This window comes from Centrocercus urophasianus, unplaced genomic scaffold (assembly GCF_019232065.1).
Source record: "Centrocercus urophasianus isolate 14NV4802_14NV808 unplaced genomic scaffold, USGS_Curo_1.0 seq_15, whole genome shotgun sequence".
Lineage (NCBI taxonomy): Eukaryota > Metazoa > Chordata > Aves > Galliformes > Phasianidae > Centrocercus > Centrocercus urophasianus.
This window is the reverse complement of record NW_024884697.1, coordinates 23,106,097-23,124,781: the sequence shown is the minus strand read 5'-3', so window position 1 is coordinate 23,124,781 and position 18,685 is coordinate 23,106,097. Positions and strand designations below refer to the sequence as shown.

General features: G+C 42.7%; 1 protein-coding gene across 5 annotated transcripts in view; it reads left to right on the top strand.

The window, feature by feature from the left end:
* Positions 1–18,685, top strand: part of ST7 (suppression of tumorigenicity 7) — a 135,585-nt gene that overhangs the window by 44,507 nt on the left and 72,393 nt on the right. Inside the window, exon 1 of one of the 5 annotated variants that reach the window (XM_042815679.1) lies at positions 16,342–16,356. The exons of the other annotated variants lie outside the window; for them this stretch is intronic. The gene's annotated coding sequence lies outside the window, so the exon portion shown is untranslated. Of the gene's footprint in view, positions 1–16,341; positions 16,357–18,685 lie in introns of those variants that run through there. 5 annotated transcript variants of the gene reach the window in all.

Genomic DNA, 18,685 nt, shown 5'->3' with positions numbered 1-18,685 from the left:
GGAAAGGGATGCCCTGCCCGCTTACAATCTTCGCTGCTCTGTGTTATTCTGCTTCAGTGTTATTGTCCCTGGGCTATATATTTTTTTTCCAAACTCCCAGCCAGAATGCATTAAAAGGAAAAGGTTGCACCAAGATAATTGATTTTATAGCATGAGGAGGGTCTTGTAAAACTACGTAAGACCAGCAGATAGCAACGGAGAAGTGAGAAACCGTAATGCTGGTTATTGAGAACAATTTCTTCTACCTTAAAAGAGGCACTCTGTGAAGTGGATGCCCAAGTACTAGAATGAAGCTGAAGTCTTCAGTTCATTAGCGATAGAGTGCCTGGGACCCTGCTCCATAGCTGTACAGTGTGATGGGCGTGGGTGCTGCTGTCCTGGGCCAGAGTACCTGCCTCCTTTCACCATCCCAATCCTCAGGAGAACCAGCCAGAATCAACCACTGCTTCAGCTAGTCAGCTGTGACCATGTTAGCTCCTCAGGCTGCTTTGCTGGGAGGTCAGATGTGCAGTGGTCCAAAGGAAGGTGGGACCATGGAGCTGTTGAAACTCTGCTGGGGCAGTGGCCCTGGGGAGGGTGGGCTCCACCAAACCAGCAGGTCACCAAAAGGCTCTGTTTTTAAACACAAGTAGCCCATTGCCATCCTGAATTGCCAGCAACACAGCAGTAAGTTCACAGGGATGTTGCACTGGTTTCTTAAGCAATTTTATGTAGAAGAGAGGCTACAGAAATTTATCAATTCAAACAAAAAGATTTGATTGTTGAGATTCTGGCTGCTCCCCAGCCAGGGGAGTTTGTCTTGATCTCCCATCAGTCAGGGCTGTGGAAACACTGCAGAATCAGGTCAAAGAGACTGGCTTAGCTACAGCAGCTTCAAATACCAGAGTAAACCTGGATTATGAAAGGGATTGAGATTGTAAAAGTTGTAATAAACTTGACAAATTCGACAGTGAGAGTTCAAGATATCTGGAGGGAAACGCATTCTCCCCTTCTGCTTTACAAGAGATTTTAAATACTTAGTGAATTGTCACTATTTTCTTTTAATAAAGGCTTTTTAAACAATAATGGTCCTGAGATAAGAGAAGGTCTGTAGTTTATGTAAACTGCATTGCTGTGTTACTTCATTAGCTGCCCAAGGTGCTGTCTCGAAGCACTTGGCTGTGTGTTCGCTCAGGAGGGCTGGAAGCTCAATTCAGCTTTCTCCTTCAACAGTGCCAGTGCGAATTCACTGTGTTGAGCTGTTTCCAAGCATGCAGCTGGTTGAGAAGTTTAAGTGTGAGTTGCTGGGGTGAATGGACACATGCTGGAGGCTAGATTTGACACACTCATTTGACAATCTGAGACCTTCTGGTTCTTGTAGCCCTGAATCAGCTTTTGTGTCAAAACTCATCAGTTTTGAGTTCGCTAATATCTGATAGAAGGTTCTGAGTGTGATTCTAACCTGTGCTGCAGTTGTGTCCATAGGTGAGTTTCTGGAACTGGCAGATCTGAAAGTGCAGGCAGTGAACGGAGTACCATCTTTCTTCCCCCCATATTGTCTCATTACAGTTGATCCTTGCTGTAGCTAAAATCCTAAGCTATGGTCAGCAGAGAGGCCCATGACTGGCTAAAAGTGATAAGAGTTCTTTTAGATTAAATATAGAAATCATAGAATAATTTTTGTTGGAGGGACCAGCACCTCCTTCTGAGCAGGACTGATCTCCAGGTTACATCCATCTCCATGGATTTATTATATAGATATTATACCATCTCAATCCATCCACATGTTTGCAAAATGATGGGAGATCAAAATGAGCTTCAGCTGTGACCAGTTTGATTTACAGAACCAGAAATAAGGATAAATCTTTAAGCCCAAGGACAGTTGGAAGGCTATTAGAGTCCCTTTGGACCACGTGACCCAGATAGGAAGTGCAGTACGTGCAGTGGGGACTACTATGAGCCAGGGTAGAAGCACTGGGGTTTGAGGTGATTTTGGGGGTAACTAATGTCAGTGCCACTCTAAAAACTTATCTCCGGAACAGTCTAAGCCTTTTGTTTCCATCTGAGCTAGAATCGCCTGCTGATCACTGAAGCACCAGGGAAGGTCTATGAAGTGCAGTGACAAAAAGAGCACTGTAAATTTGTGGAGATGGAGTATTCCAAGTTTCAGGATCAACATATATATTTCCTGCTTGTTAAAACACTGCTAAAACACCAGTATTTAGACCCCTGCATATGAAGGTAGCTATCTACAGCAAGGACTGAAAGAGGCTTAGAAATGCCATTATGTTCACTGTTACAAAGGATAGGACATCTGTAATAGGGAATAAAGATGTAAAACTACAGAGAAAAACATCCAGAAAACATCCAGTGTAGCTCAGTGGAAAATTGGCTGGCTGTGTTACGTTTGGCCAACGAGAAGCCTATGCTAAGAGATCAAATTATAGTGCTCAGAAACCAGGATTCTGCGTGGACCTACATTCTGCCTAGGCCAAGAAATTTGCCACTGCTTTCAGCATTGTATGGAAACTACTTTAGGAGTTCCTAAAGCTGTTTGTGGATTTCATTTTGAATTGGCATCTTGAGTTAAAATGAGTATTTCAAACAGTACATGGAAATCAGAAGGGAAATTCTTGTGAGACTCTTGGGCAGTGATGCAAAATTAAAGTCTCTTGTGTATGACTTCCTTCAAGAAATATGGTGGCTGAGAAGGTTTTTCCTTGGTGCAGAGAAATGAAGGATGTGGAAGTGGCCCTCAGACAGGCAGTGGTTGAGTCAGAAGCAGGAGCTCAGAATGAAAATGTACAAAACTGGCAAGCTTTTATGAGAAATATGTAGCTGTAGTGGGGACTTTCCACATTTGTATAGTTCTTGAATAGCTTTTCTAAAGAATTGACCAGGCAGGGAAGGGATGAGGGTGATGTGAATAAGCTCTGAAAGAATGTAATTTGTACTCAGAAGGTCTGTAGCCTAAGATGCTCTGGGAGGTTTTGAAGATGACAATATAAATATTGTCCATCTCCTTTTGCCTCTCATCTTTAGCATGCTACTCATTAGCCCAATGATTTTGCACATACAGTGAGAATGTGATTTCATGTCTGTCATTACATCAGCAAATGCTGGCTTCCATGTTGCTGCTAGAACTGAATCTTGGAAAGCTGCTGTGAGTGTGCCTTTCCTGCTGCACTCACCTGACTGTGGAAGAACCCATCTTGTGGTGCATCAAGGCATTTTAAGTGGTTGTGTTCTTGATGTTGATGAGTTGTACTTATGAAAGTGCAGCAAAAAGAAAATGTACTCACTCGCATGCTTTAAAGTTCCTGGATGATGGTAGTAGAAAAAGGAGATTGCATATTTTTTGCTTTGTATGTTCTCTGCATTTTAAAAAATAGCAAGGGACCTATGACATGTACATTGCAGCTCTGTGGAGCGCAGAAAATGGCAGCTGACTCCACCTGTAAGAGCACTGCTGCAAGATCAGGGAAAACTACCATAAGCAGACAGCAGCATCCCAAGCAGAACCTGAAGTGTATGAATCACTGGTCATAAATTAAAATACAAGTAAGTGTTATTGTTAGCAATACTGAAACATGCTAAAAAGGTGTATTTATCATTCACAAGAGCTGAATGTGGAAGCTGATGTCCTCACAAACCTTTTCTCCTGGCCGCTGCCTTCGTTGCAGGCTCTAGCAAGGCATCCCAGACTTCTCAGTGGTAGCAAACCATGCTGCTGTGTTTGCGTAGATGCAGTAACCCAACTCAAATTATCCATCTGCTGATAAAATGCTTTCACGCTTCGATTTAAATAATCAGAGGGAATACATTACATCACAAATGCAGAATTATCTGGTAAAGAAACTTGTGTGAAGATCCTATACAGTGCTTTGTCATCTAGAAAGAAACCGAACATTTCATCTAAAATGGCCTGGAAATTTCATAGGCAGCTGCTGGAGGGCAAGGTCTGTGAGAGGGTTAACTAAGCTGGAGGAAGTGTTCCTGTAGCTCAACAGCATGTATCAGCCTGGTTATTCTCTGCTTGCGTGGTCCACAGTGATAACTGCAGATAAGCTGTTATTATTATGAACAGAGCGTGATAATCAGTCTGCCTCTGCAGATGGATGGAAAAAAGCTCCAAGTGGTGGAAATAAGCAGCCAGATAAAAAGCAGCAAGATCTGAGCTGCAGGGCTCTCATTCAGGAGTGGAAGTTCCCTCAGGAAACCTCCCATGCACTGAGAGACTTCATGCATTCAGATTATATGAGGGAAATAGGGGAATATAGTGTCCTTTTTAACAGAGCAGAAATGTGGTTTCTGTGACCGTAAAACTGGGAGCATACTCCTGACTTAAGTGAGTTCATTCTGAGGTCTCGGGCCTCAGCTAGAATGTAATGACAGTACAAGGAGACAGCACCAGGATGAAGGAATCCTCAAGCGTGTAAGATTAGACGTAGGTGTGAAGGGATAGGATAACATGCATCCTCAGCAAATTTGATGATAGTACAAGGCTGGGAGGAGTGGCTGCCATGCCAGAAGGCTGTGCTGCCACTCAGTGAGACCTGGAGAGGCTGGGAAGTTGGGCAGAGAGAAAAATGATGAGGTTCAACAAGGGCAAGTGCAGAGTTCTACACCAGAGGACACATAACCACGTGCAGCAGTACAGTTTTAGGAGATGAAAGGAGCTGCTACTGAATGGGAACACTGCAGAGAAGGATCTGGATGTCCTGATGGACGACAGGTTGGCCGTGAGCCAGCAGTGTGCCCTTGTGCTGTGTGCATTGAAAAGAGCACGGTTAGCAGGTTGAGGGAGGTGATCCTTCCCCTCTACTATGCTGTGATGGGGCCACATCTGGAGTACTGTGCCCAGTTCTGGGCTCCCCAGTTCATGAAAGACAGGGAACTAGAATCCAGCAGAGGGCCACAAAGATGATAAGGGGCCTGGAGAACCTCCCTTATGGGGAAAGGATGAGAGACCTGGGACTGTCCAGCTTGGAGAATACTGAGGGGAACTCAAACATATCTGAAGGGCAGGGATCAAGTAGATGGGGTCAGGCTCTTTTTAGTGGTGCATAGTGACAGCACAAGGGGCAACAGATGCAAACTGGAACACGGGAGTTCCATCTGAACATGAGAAAGAACTCTTTTACTGTGTGGGTGACAGAGTACTGGCACAGGCTGCCCAGAAGAGAAGCTCTGGAGTCTCTTTGAAGATATTCAGAATCCACCTGGATGCTTTTCTGTGCACTCTGCTGTAGGGAACCTGCTGCAGCAGGGATTTGGACTAGGTAATCTCAGGAGGTCCCTTCCAACCCACATAATTCTGTGATTCTGTAGCATCATCTTTAATATTATTTGCCATGCTGTAGTGGGACTACTGCATGTTCCCCTGCCTGTGGGGGTGCAGTAGCTGCAATGATCAGGAGATTTAATTACCTGCCCAGGAGCTATCTCAGTGGCTATACATATTTATATACTGTATTATGTTGTACATAAGTATTTTTACATATTACTATGCTAGGATATACCTGCATGCCACAGAAGGTGTTCTTGCTGTGGGCATTGTGAATCACAGCCTGCAGTGACCTGTTCTGATGCGAACAGACATCAGGTTGGTTGTTTTGGGGCATTGCATTTATGCTAATGACTTACAGTCTCTGTGGGTCTTGGCTGCATTTCAGCGATGAATGAAGCTGTAGATTCAAAATCAGTGCCCTGTGCTGCAGGAGTTTTGAGCTACGTGTCTGGCGTTTAGCTTTGCTTTGTCTTGTTTGTCTCTAGCAGTGTTCAGTTAATTCTTGCATAAAATAAAGTGCATATAAATAGTCACACAGAACTATGCAAAAGGGTAAAAAGAAAAGGCACATGTTGGGGCTTGCCATCCTCAATAGTATTCCCTTAAACATCCACACTTCCCTGGGGTAACACAGCGATGTGCGTCTGTAATCCAGGCTGTCGGTGCAGTCACTGTCCTTGCACAGCAAGGTACGGCTTGCAGCAGCTCATGTCTAACAGTAAATGCACGTTCTCAGTTATTTCAGAAAAACATTATTTCAGAAATCTGCATTTTCAGCTGTTCTCCTTCTGTTCACTGACAAGTTGTACTGTAATTCTGATTTGATTTGTACTAGAAGGAAAGACGTGGCTTTTTCACAGAATGACTTGAGTTGAAAGGGACCTTAAAGACCACCCAGCCCCAGCCCCATGCCAGAGCAGTGCTGCCACTCACCAGGCTGCCCAGGGCTCCATCCAACCTGGCCTTGAGTGCCTCCAGGGATGGGGCATCCACAGCTTCCATGGGTAGCTGTGCCACTGCCTCACTGCCCTCTGAGTAAAGAATTTCCTCCTAATATCTAATCTAAATCTCCTCTCTTTTAATTTAAAACCACTCCCCCTCGTCCTGTCATTGTCTGCCCATGTCAGTCTCACTCACTGTTCATAAGCCCCCTTGAGGTACTGGAAGGCCACAGTGAGGTCTCCCTGGAGCCTTCTCTGCTCCAAGCTGTACAACTCAGCTGCTTCAGCTTTTCTTCACATGTCACTGAACAATCTAACTGTGGGCAGAGGTGTTCAGAAAGTTTTTATTTATATATGTATTTTATATATATGCATATATATATATTACTTTGTAAGCTATTGTGAGTGAAAATTGTAGCTGCCTTCTTTGTAAATCAAGCATTGTAAAACAGGCTGAGTGACTAAAGCTAAGAAGACAGCTTCTTCCAAAGCGAAGGAAGAGTCTGAAGCCATCTCTCTGTATAGCCTATGCTGCTGCCATGAAGCTGTACTCTCACTTCTTCCTTCCAGGAACTGGAAATTCAGTACCCTGGTACCATATCTAGTTTTCCAACATTAGATTTGCTTTCATTCTTTTGCAAGGAGATTGGAGCTATGAGCAGAAGTAGAGTTAGCTTCCTTTTTCTTTACAAAGTTGCTTTTTCCAGGGGCCTCATACCTGAGCCCAAGGGAACTGAACTTTTATCCGATTGCCCCTCTTTAATTGATTTCACATCAGTTATTGCTGGTCTGATGTCCAAAACTAAGCCAACAGCAGTTGGCATATGGTAGGAGTCACTGCAGCCAAGTCTCAGCATTGTCCATTTGCAGCTGTTCCCCTTCTCTTTGGGAACCCATGTCAATTTGGTACGGAGCAGTGAAAGACTTATCCCAAATAGATGTCAAAACCTTTTATTCGGGGCTCTTAAGAGCTGAGACTGATTGATGAGATTAGCCTTTTCTGTGAGTACCCTTCTCAGAAATTGTAGGTGATCCCTTAGGAGGTTTATCTGTAAATGTCCTGTCTCAGGTTTAAATAAAATCGTGATTTTTAAAAAACAAGGTTAATTAAGCTGGCATAAAACAAAAACAAAAAACAAAACCAAACTACAGAAATTCTCAAGTAGGACTACCCTGAGTTAACAACATGCACATTTAAGGTTAATTGCAGTAAACTTTCTTAGAAAATAGGATGTCTGTGAAATACATTGCATAAAAACATGAGTTCAGACAGGTCAAAAAGTGCTTTAAAGTAATATTTGTGTAAAAATGATGAGGTGATTTCTTGGTTTTGTTTTAATATCCATCATAACACTTTGTGTAGCTTTCAGAAACCCGAAATATCATTTTGTTTGTCATAATCATAGATTCAGCAAGATTGGAAAAGAGCTCCAAGATCACCCAGTCCAACTGTCCACCTACCAGCACTATAACTCCACCAAACCGTGTCCCTCTGTACAGCAATTAAACGTTCCTTGTATACCTCCAGGGATGGCGACTCAGCCACCTCCCTCAGGCTTCTTAACGTGCATGAGAATGAACTTTGATAAGGGGTTTGAAGTTCACCTCTGCCGAAGAGGAGCTGCAGTTTCCAAACATAACAAAGGAGTGACTTTGTTTTCTTTGATGTTGTTGTCCTGCTATCAGCCCTTTGGTGATGTTTCTGCAAAGCCGATGTTACATTTTTGGAAGACACCAAGAAAATGGCTACTGGCTTTTAATTGCCCTGCCAATAAATTTGGCCATGCTTCTCTAGAATGCTGCCTTGTAGGGAGGCCTGGGTATGTTTTATTGATCCACAGTGGCTGAGCATTAGCAATGAGAGCATGAGGTGGGCAAAGCCTTCTTAAATTTATGACGTCATTATCTGCAATAGTTCAGCGTTTAAGCCATTGTGGTGTATAAAAGCTTGTATAAAAGCACTGTGGTGGTATAAAAGCTTGTCTTTACACCAAGTGCCCTGCTAGCTATATTCTAGTTTGGATCTAGCAATTAAACTTCAGCTGGTTTGGAGATTTTTACAAAAACAGAAATAGAATATGGTGTGTACTGTGTGAATTGTTGCAAAATCAGGTTTTGGCTAGATGGTTCATCTGTGGAGGTTGAAATAAACTGAAGAACAGTTGGAAACTTGAAGGAGGAGGCTGGGTCAACTTATTTCTTGAACAGCTAAATCTGGGAAATGTGATGAGCTAAAGGAGAGAAGGAAGTCTTATAACATGGAAGATCCTAGAATTTTCAAATTATGTGTGTTTTTTTTATATGTAAGTATGTAAATGTCCAAGTGTATCATCCAAGTGGAGGTGAGTGGCGAGTGGTGTTCCTCAAGGATCAGTGCTGAGGCTGGTGCTGTTTAACATCTTTGTAGATGACATGGACAGTGGGATTGAGTGCACTCTCAGCACGTACCAAGCTGAGAGGTGCAGTTCATACGCTAGGAGGGAAGTGATGTTGTCCAGAGAGACCTGGACAGCCTTGAGAGGTGGGCCTTAATCAGCTCCATGAAGTCCAAGTGCAAGGTTCTGCACCTGTGTCAGTGAAATCCCAAGCACAGATACAGGTTGAGCAGAGAATGGCTTGAGAGCAGCCCTGAGGAGTAGGCTTGAAAGTACTGGTTGATTAAAGACTCAACATGAGCCAGCAGTGTGTGCTTCAGCCAGCAGTGTGTGCAGAAGGGCCAACTGTATCCTGAGTTGCATCAAGAGAAGTGTGACCAGCAGGAAGAGGGAGGAGATTCTGCCCCTCTACTCTGCTCTTGTGAGACCCCACCTGGAGCACTGCATCCTGGCCTTCAGCCCCAAACACTAGAAGGACATGGAGCTGTTGGAGAGGAGCCAGAGAAGGGCCTCGAGGATTATCAGAGGGCTGGAGCATCTCCTCTATGGAGTCAGGCTGAGGGAACTGGGGCTCTTCAGCCTGGAGGAGAGAAAGCTCCGGGGGAGCCCTGTAGTGGCCTGCCAGTAAAGCTGGGGAAAGCTAGGGAGGGATTTGTTGTAAGGGCATGTAGTGACAGGATGAGGGGAAATGGTTTTAAACTGGAAGAGGACAAATTTAGACTAGATATTAGAACGAAATTCTTTACTGCGACAGTGGTGAGACACTGGAACACATCCAAAGAGGTTGTGAATGCTCCCTCTCTGGAAGCATTCAAGGCCAGGCTGGATGGAGCTTTGAGGAACCTGGTCTAGTGGGAGGTATCCCTGCCTATAGCAGGGGAGTTGGAACTAGAAAGTCTTAAAGGCCCCTTCCAAACCAAATCATTCTGTGATTCTATGATATGAAGAGAAGCAGTAGGAAACATGGATATGAATAGGTTAGATGGAGTCCTCCCCACTCCTTGTTAATTTCCATAAAGAAATCAGAAGACATCTCTGAATTGTAAAACTGAAAAAGAGAATCTGGAAATGCTACTGAAGAGATTTTAGTTAAATGAGGCAATTTTAGAAATTGCAATCAAGACATTGGTATCCTTTTACTCTAATATCCAGAAGAGAAGATGATCATAGTTTTGCTGTAGTACATGTTGTTATCCTGCTGTGGGAACAAGAGTTAATCATGTCCATGAAGCCAGTGCCCCTGCTCCTGCTTGAGCTGCGAAAATCAGGCAGTGTCGCTTGAATTGGGGTGAAGAATCAGTGATACCAACGACTATCCAGTGTGCAGGGGGTTGTCACAAATCTTATTTATTTCCAGATCTTTTCAGAGCCCGGAGTGTAGGCAGGCTCCTTTTTCCTTCGCTCACTTCATGATGGCTGCTTTTGTTGTTTTCTCTAGGTCTGTCAATCCTGACTGTGCTCTATTTTACTGAAAGCGCCAATTAGAAAGCCGAGCATTTGCTCTTCCTCCCAGATGGCTCCCTCTGCAATACTGTGCTGTAACAAAGCGGGCACAAGCCCCATCTGTAGTCTTGTGCACAGAGCAGTGCAGCCTGCCGTTTTAAAATGAATTGATAGAGGGATGGGAGCAAACGGTGTAGTTAGCAGGAAGGAGCTGAACTGTGATGGAATAGCAATAGGGGAAAGGAGAAACTGCCTGCTGCTGCTTTGCATTAGCCTGACTTGCTCCTAATCCTGATAGCCATCCAGTATTGGTACTAGCAGTAAAACTGAGTACCAGTCCCTATGTGCTGCTGTGTTATTTTCAGTTCCTGTCAATATGAGGCATTTCTATTTAATTTGCATCCTTTTTCCCCCTTCTCATTCTCTAATGAACAAGTGAGTACAGCAAATCCATTTATGTACTTCTTAGCAATGCCTCCCCTCTCAGCTGCATCTACTGTAAGATCCCTTTCAATTCATTGCTCACTATAGATCTGTCAGCATCTTATAGTAAGGGAAAATAGCTGAATGTCTCTGCTTTTTGATTTGATCTTCTGCAGTTTCCAGCTGCTTCATGGGCATTTTGGTTCAGAACTCAGATTTCTGAGTCAAACCTATTTACCCACTTAGTATTAGCAGTTTGGCCACGCAGAGATTTTACTGATAGGTACTTTCCCTTTTGCTCTGAAGATCTTGTGTTTTCAGAATATATATTGGGAACGTATTGTCAGAGCTACCTATGTTTTCTCCCCTATTTTTCCCAGCAAATTGCACAACTCTGAAGATGATGCTTGCTGAGTTTGACTCTGGGGCCCACAGCCTTTAGAAGGACATGGAGCTGTTAGAGTGGATTCACAGGAGAGCCACAAGGATGATCAGGGGGCTGGAGCACCTCTCCTACAAATACAAACTGAGATAGTTAGGAGAGTGTTCTATCAGTTGGGAGAGGAGAAGGATCTGGGAAGACCTCGTTACAACCTAGTAATACCTAAAGGCACCTGCAGGAAAGATGGAGGGGACCTCTTTATTAGGGAATTTGCTGGGAACAAGGAATAATGGCTTTAAACTAAATGAGGAGTGGTTTAGGTTAGGTATTAGGAAGAAGTTCTTCACCCCCAGGGTGGTGAGGCCCTGGCACATGCTGTCCAGAGAAGCTGGGGATACCCCATCCCTGGAGGTGTTCAAGGGCGGGTTGGATGGAGTCTCGGGCAGCATGGTCTTGTGCGTGGTGTCTCTGCCTGTGGAAGGGAACTTGGAACTGGGGGATCTCTAAGGTCCCTTCCAACCCAAACCATTCTATGATTCTCTGAATGTCATTGAACATTTCACTGCTTCATGCATTTCATGATCACTTCCAAGGTTGGACAGGCAGTCAGTGTTTCACATTGTCTCTGGAAGCTTATGGTGTGTTTTTTTGTTTTGTTTTGCTTTGTTTTTTTCTGGAAGTTGATATGCTCTGTCTGCTTAGCTGCAAGAAGCTCAGTGTCCTGCTGTCTGCTACAGCTCATACAGCATGCCAGATTGGGCTGCCTGAGCATAAAAAGATACACTGAATTAATTCAGTAAATCTGCAAGGTCGTTTTTCAGTCTCTGGTAGATGGACCAGTTTTAGAGAGCTCAGTCTGCTATGGAGAGGTCTTTGTCATGAAGAGGAACTGGTAGCTAAAAGTTCTGCATTCATCCTCAGTTTACAGATCTTTATTGAGTGTTTTGGAAGTGGATAGAAATCAGTTCTGAAACTGAAAGATTTTTGTAAATAGAATCCCTAAAAAGGTTAGAAATAAGTCAGCTGCTAAAACAAGCCTGCCTACTGGAGAAGGGAGGCAGACAGACAAACAGAAAAGATAGCTGTTGTTATCTGTGACATGGCCTTCAGTTATTTGGTCTGGAGGAGCCTCTCATATTTTTGCCTTGAATCTATTTGTTTTTAATTTATTGCTGGTGGTGTGTTGTTTTCTGCTCAGCAGGATTTGATGTTCTTTGAGTGGACAGGTAGAGGTCATCTCTAACAGGTAAGGAACAGTTTCACCCATGTTTCACCCAAATTTATCTCTGCACAAAGCAGCGTTTCTTCCAATTCCTATTGCTGATTACATCTTTGAGCAAGCTGCAGGGGCTGCTTGGCAGCAAATGCCTATTGGAGCTCCAGCGGCTCTTGCACTCCAGGGCAGAGCAGCACAGGCTTGAAGCAATTACAGAAATGTATGTTGTAGTCATTTATATCCCTACTTTTCTACTCTGTATCTGAGTTTGTGGCTGTTGCTGAGTAGAAGAATGAGAGCTTGTGTATGCTTATGTGATTGAAAAGGTAAACCTTGCCTTTTATATTGCATCTTCCCTGTAACAGTGAGGAAGTTGGGTTTGGAGGTTTCTGTTGTCAGCTTTTTTAATGCTAGGATATACATTGACATGAGCTTTGTCAAAGATACGAAATTTAGTAAATTTGGAAGTAAAAATAATGGCTTCAAAAACATTCATTGCCTGAGTAAAAGTGCTATATTCTCATTCCAGTAAAAGTGCTATATTCTCATTCCTAACAAGGTATAACATTGAGCAGTTTTCATTGTTGAGTTCCACTGTGATTATCAGTATCGTTTCAGATGGAAGGCAAATTGTGTTTTTGTCACTAATTAAGTTGGAGTAAAACAGTGAATTGCAAAAATAATGAATTTTAAAATGGTTGATGGTTTTAGATCAATCAGCCATTACAACATATCAGCAATGCTTTCTCACTCCTTTTATTCCTCTGTATTTCATCTGGGCACTCAAGTAAAGTGAAATCAGTCAAAATTGAGGTACTGCTTGTATATTTAGAGTACAGATTTTCATCATACCTTAAATTTTATTTTGTTGCCAGTAGGCAGAATCCTGGAAACCATCAGTGTCAGAGGGCTGAACCATGGAAAACAGCCTATCTTCTGAAAAAAACTAGTTGCTTTCTGAAAAGTCACTATTGAGATAACAAACATCTATCAGAGCATTCAGATAATAAGGCATCTCTTTGGACTGTGGGTGCTGAGATCAACTGTCTAGATTCATCCTTGAAATAATATCACAGATGTTCATGGCCCAGGCTGTAGTCATTTAACCCTGCTCACCTGTGGGACCTCAGTCTGATTTTGTTGCTACACTGTCGTCCTCCAGCAGCAGCATGCATTGGGATGGGACGCAACTATCCAAAGTCTCCAAATATCCTCTTTCCTGTCATTTTCCCTAACCATATCTTCCATTAAGTTTGAGCGCTGTGCTCAGAAGATGGTTCTTGTGGGTAAGAGTCTTCAGTATCTGCTTGTATTCAGAAGAAATAAATATTAGATTTTGAGTCTTCTTAAGTGATTTAAGATGGGCTCCCAAATGAGCACACTGTATATGTTTGATTGCACTACTAAGCCATTTCTGTTGATAGTTCTAATGGTAGGTGGCTGAAAAATGCAAGGCATGAAGGGGACGTTTGAGGCTCAGGTAAGTTGCCTAAATGAGGCTTCTAGAGTTGGTAATACTAATACTCCGGGGGTATTCTTTCTGTGTAGTGTGTCAGTGCTTCAGAGACTGCCTCATCTCAAACAGCTTTGGATCCATGTGCTTAGGCAGCTCTTTGTCATAAAGGATTGCAGTTGATGCAGTCCTAAAGAAAATGAGTCACGTTAAGTATTGTGGGTTTCTCAGATTCCTGAGTAACTGTGGGGGCCTTGGTTGCTTTTCTTAAGTTTAGTTGTATTCTTGTTTTTGCTTTTGTTTTGAACGGTAGAGAGTAGAAGTCAGTCACACTGATGATGATAAACTCGGCCTCTGGCAAGGCGCCCACGTCAACTGTTGCGGTCATTAACCCCGGCTGCTCAGTGGCTCGGGCACAGGCTGGAACATGCTGTACTTGAATTATCTGCTCCCTCCATTTGCCATTTACAAGCAGGGACAGACAGAAGACAAACATTTCTTCCCCTAAATATGGGACTTGTTATAGCTCAGTTGCTTGGCAGTCGACTTGACTGTAAATTAAGCAGACTATTAAGCAATGCTACTGGTTTCCTTCCTTCTATGGCTTTGTGGGAGATTCTGTGATCTTTGTACCGTTACAGCATTTGCACCCACCTATTTAACTGCAGCAGGAGGTAGGCACTGCTGTCATATGGCTGGCTTCTGTGGAAAGAAAGTCACTGTGTTTTTAGGTGTTCCTCCTGCAGGTTTTTTTTTTTTCCCATATGACACTGCATTCGTATTCCTACCACTTCAGTTTCTCCTTTTAAGCTTATTGGCAACATCTGTTGCTGCTGTCTATAATTCATGCTGGTAGAAGGGGAATAACAGCAACTGCCTGTGCCTTCCACGTAGGTATTCAGAGTCATTTATTAATATACTGGCACATCTAGATTCCTTCATTATACATTTCCCCCAGTTCAAAACAAATTATTCTCTCTCAGCCCTACATGGACCGAAGCATAACTCTACCTCCTCCTCAGTGTAGAAGAACAAGACCAGCTCCTGTCAGGAAGAACATCAGTTTCCATATCTAGTCATGTTCCTATGGTTTTTCGGTGATAAAAGTAGCATCAGCAACATGGAAAGCACTGACAGTTCCCTGAAAGATATCTGTATGTGTTCGATCCCAAGTACACACTTGTATTCCTGTAATCAAAACAGTGACGTTCATTATTAATAAATGTTAATAGACTGCTACTAAAAAATTTCTGAGTAATACTGATAAAATATAAATACAGGACTCCAGTAAGCATGGCTTACCTCAGGAAAGGGCTTTTGAAGTTCTGGGTTTATGTCTGTAGAAATTGCTTTAAAATTCTGGCATACTTTGTTTAGATGTGCCCTTTTCTTGCTGTCCAGTTTAGTAATGGATTCATAATGAAGTAATTAATAGCACTATGAAAAAGGAATCATGGAATCGTAGGATGGCCTAGGTTGAAAAGGACCAGAATTATCTCAACCCCCTGCTGTGTGCAGGGTACCAACCACCAGACCAGGCTGCCCAGAGCCACATCCAGCCTGGCCTTGAATGCCTCCAGGGATGGGGCATCCACAGCCTCCTTAGGAAGACTGTTTCAGTGCATCACCACCTTCTGTGTGAAAAGCTTCCTCCTAATATCTAACCTAAATCTCTCCTGTCTCATTCCCCCTTGTCCTGTCAGTATTCACCCTCATAAACAGCCGTTCCCCCTCTTTTTTATATGCCCCCTTCAAGTTTTGGAAGGCCACAATAAGTCTCTCTTTTGCCTTCTTTTTTCCAAGCTAAACAAGCCCAGTTCCCTCAATCTAATGGAATCTAATGGAAAAAACAAATACTCTATGTAGGATAAAAAATGACAGTCTCATTTGTTGAAAACTTATGGTACATTCTTGTATATTTGACATTTAGAGATGAGAACTTTTGTTTCAGTATTATTCCTTTTTTATCATGTCATTTGACTTTCTCAGCCAATGAGCCCTGAAATGTAATTACAGTAACCGCAGGAAGTGCTAAATGAAAGAGCATTCAAATATGGGAATTAGTAGAGCTGTGGTTACCTAATGACTGCAGTACATTTTGTAAACAAGACATGCAAATTTGAACAGGGCACCACCTTGAATCTTTTCCTAGCAGGGGGGAAGAAGCCCAGTTCACCATTCCTAGGTTGGCAGTCCCCATGGTGGTGAGGAATCCAGGCCATCTGTGGCCAGACCAGCAGTTCCAGGGCTAGGTGCAAATGGAAGTCTGAATGGTGGTGAAGGAATAGATCTGGGTAGAGCTCTGAAGAGTGTGGCACCTTTCAGCTACGAGTTAAGGAGCCATAGAATTTCAGAATGGCTTATAATGGAGTGTTCCTTAATGACCACCCAGTTTCAACCCCATGCCATGAGCAGGGCTGCCACCCTCCAGCTCATCCAACACAGCCCCATCCAACCTGGCCTCAAGTACATCCAGGGATGAGGTATCCACAGCTTCTCTGGGCATCTGTGCCACTGCCTCAGTGCCCCCTGAATAAAGGATTTCCCTCTTACATCTAATCTAAATCTTCACTCTTTTAATTCAGAAGCGTTCCCACTTGCCCTATCACCGTCTGCCCATGTGAAAACTTGGTCTCCCTCCTGTTCATATGCCCTCTTGAAGTACTGGAAGGCTGCAGTGAGGTCTCCCGAGAGCCTTCTCTTCTCCAGGCTGAACAAACACAGCTCCCTCAACCTTTCTTCACAGGAGAGGTGCTCCAGCCCGCTGATAATCTTCCTGGCCCTCCTCTGGACAGCTCTGGTGAAACAAGCCATAAAATAGACATTAATCAACTCTATGGAATACAAAATCCATGTAATTCACAGACATTTATTGTGTCATGTATTGCATACATTCAATTTGCATACAAAATTAATGTCATCTTTTCCTGCTTCAATATGTTGCTCTTTAGTACTAGAAACAGATTTACTGTCAGAAAAAGTTAGAGGGAAAATGTATGCATGCTCACTGTCTACACATATAAAATGCACAGAGGGAGCTCTACATTAAACAGAATTATAGATACCACGTTTCAAAAGAAACCTGACTTTAATGAAATCTGTCAGACGCCAATTGTAGAAAGATGCTTTGATTCCTTTAAAATGATAGATCATAATTTTTTCCAGAGGGGAAAGCATATACGGAACACAAATTTTAATTATGCCTATGAAGACTGGAAGTTTTTGTCATTTCAAATAAGAATGGATGTGACATTTCAACAGAGTTCTTTTAAGATTTGGATGCAGGGCTTGTTAGCTTGAGCAGATGCTTATGGCATTCTGCAAACAGTGGTGTATGTATGTCCAAAAACTTGAAGATAGAACTTTAATGTAAAAGCTGAAGGACAAAACAAGTCAGCAGGGGTTTTGCCACTTAGTTAATGGAGCTTAGGTTTTTGTAGGAAGGGCATGCCTACGTTGTGCAGTGGAGATAGCTTCAAGTGAGCTACTTAAGTAATACCAAAGCAGGATTCTTCTTCAGCACTGTATTCAAGCGGATCAGTCTTTCAATTTGTTTAATAGGGTTTTAACTCTGCTGTGGATGGAGATGAGTATCTTCAAGAACCTCGAAGACTTCTTGAAACTATATAGAGTCCTTTAGAGTGCTCTGTACCACTCTTTGTTGTGTTGCTGAGGTGTTTCCTGCATCTTTTTTTCAGACCCATGTTAAGAGTAGGCTGAAGAAGTTTTTCTTTGTTTTGTTAGAAAAGGTAAATGGATTTTCCCTGTGATTCTAATTTGCTGTTTACAGTTGCTTTTCTGTATCTTAAGTTCCCCTTTTGAAGTGTGAATTTGAGGCACGCTCTGTAGTTTGATATCTACCATGGAAAAGACACTGAACTTTCAAGCAGGCTCTATAGGAGTAATCTCCTTAGACCAACTGTTGTAGGTTGAAAAAAGAAATAACCTTTGAGGCATGCAGGCCTTTCTGAAGCAGAAGTTATGTCACGTGTTCCATCTTCTTTATCCTTTGGACATCAAATTTGGTACTTTCCATGTTGTGGTAGCAGAACATTTGTGGTCTGATGGCCTGCAGTCAGAAATGAGGTGAGGTTTGGAAGACTTTGTTATCATGGAGGGATGGTTACACAAAGTGACAGCAGCAACTGAAGTGCTCTGATAATTCCCAGGAGTCCTGGGCTGCCTTGCCAGGTGCGTGTTTCTGCACATACAGCTTCAGTAGTGAAGTCATTTTCATTAGCTATCCAGAAAGTATTCTTCTATTCGTTTTTATATTTTATATTTATACACCAACATTGTGTTACATTCCACCAGCTGCGGTAAATCACACTTTCTGGGCTTCAGACCAGACTTCAGATGTTGAAATAGGACATGTAGATGAGCTCAGAGAAAGGAGTAGCAGGATTTCAGGTTTCATCTCTCATTCGCACCTGTATTGAACTGACTGATCACATCCATTTGAGCACGGACATAACATTAAGCTATTTTTTCAGAATTAGGAAGTCATAATTTCTCTTCGTATTGTGCCAAATTGAGACAAAAGATGTAAGTGCAAAAGGTGTTTATTAACATTTTATAGAGCCCTCATCAAAATGACGATTTTCTTCATTTGCTAGAGGTTTTCACAATGTTATACTTTACAAATTGAAAAAAATACATATGTAGGTGGAAATTAATAGCAGTAGTTTTTTTGGTTTTTTTTTTTTTGTATGAAAGACTGAGACAGAAATTATCTGGCCAATAATATTGATCCAGAAGAGATTCAAGGCAAACAGACTGGGGGAAAAAATGGCATCATCAGTAAAATCAATTGTCTTTGTCATTTAGCATCAGTTGTTCTCAATGCAACCTTAAACTGATCACCAGGAGAGAAAAAAAAAATTGTTAAGAAATGATTTTAGATTGACCAGAATCCCTTTACCTTGAAACAGGGTGATGGATGATCCCATCTCTGGTGATTCAGACAAAGGCTAAAAGCAGTTGAGGATCTGCACAAAATAACATGCCTGTATGGCTGGGCACAGAAGTGTCCTGAAAATGTTGCTACTGGAGCAAATAGTGTTGGAGCAGCTCCTGAGCTGGGTCAGACAAAGAAAACGTAATGAAAACTCCCAGCTTAAATAATAGTGTGGGTAAGCACTTGGTGCTGCACACCAAAGCGCAGCTGCTTAGCTGCTCTTACG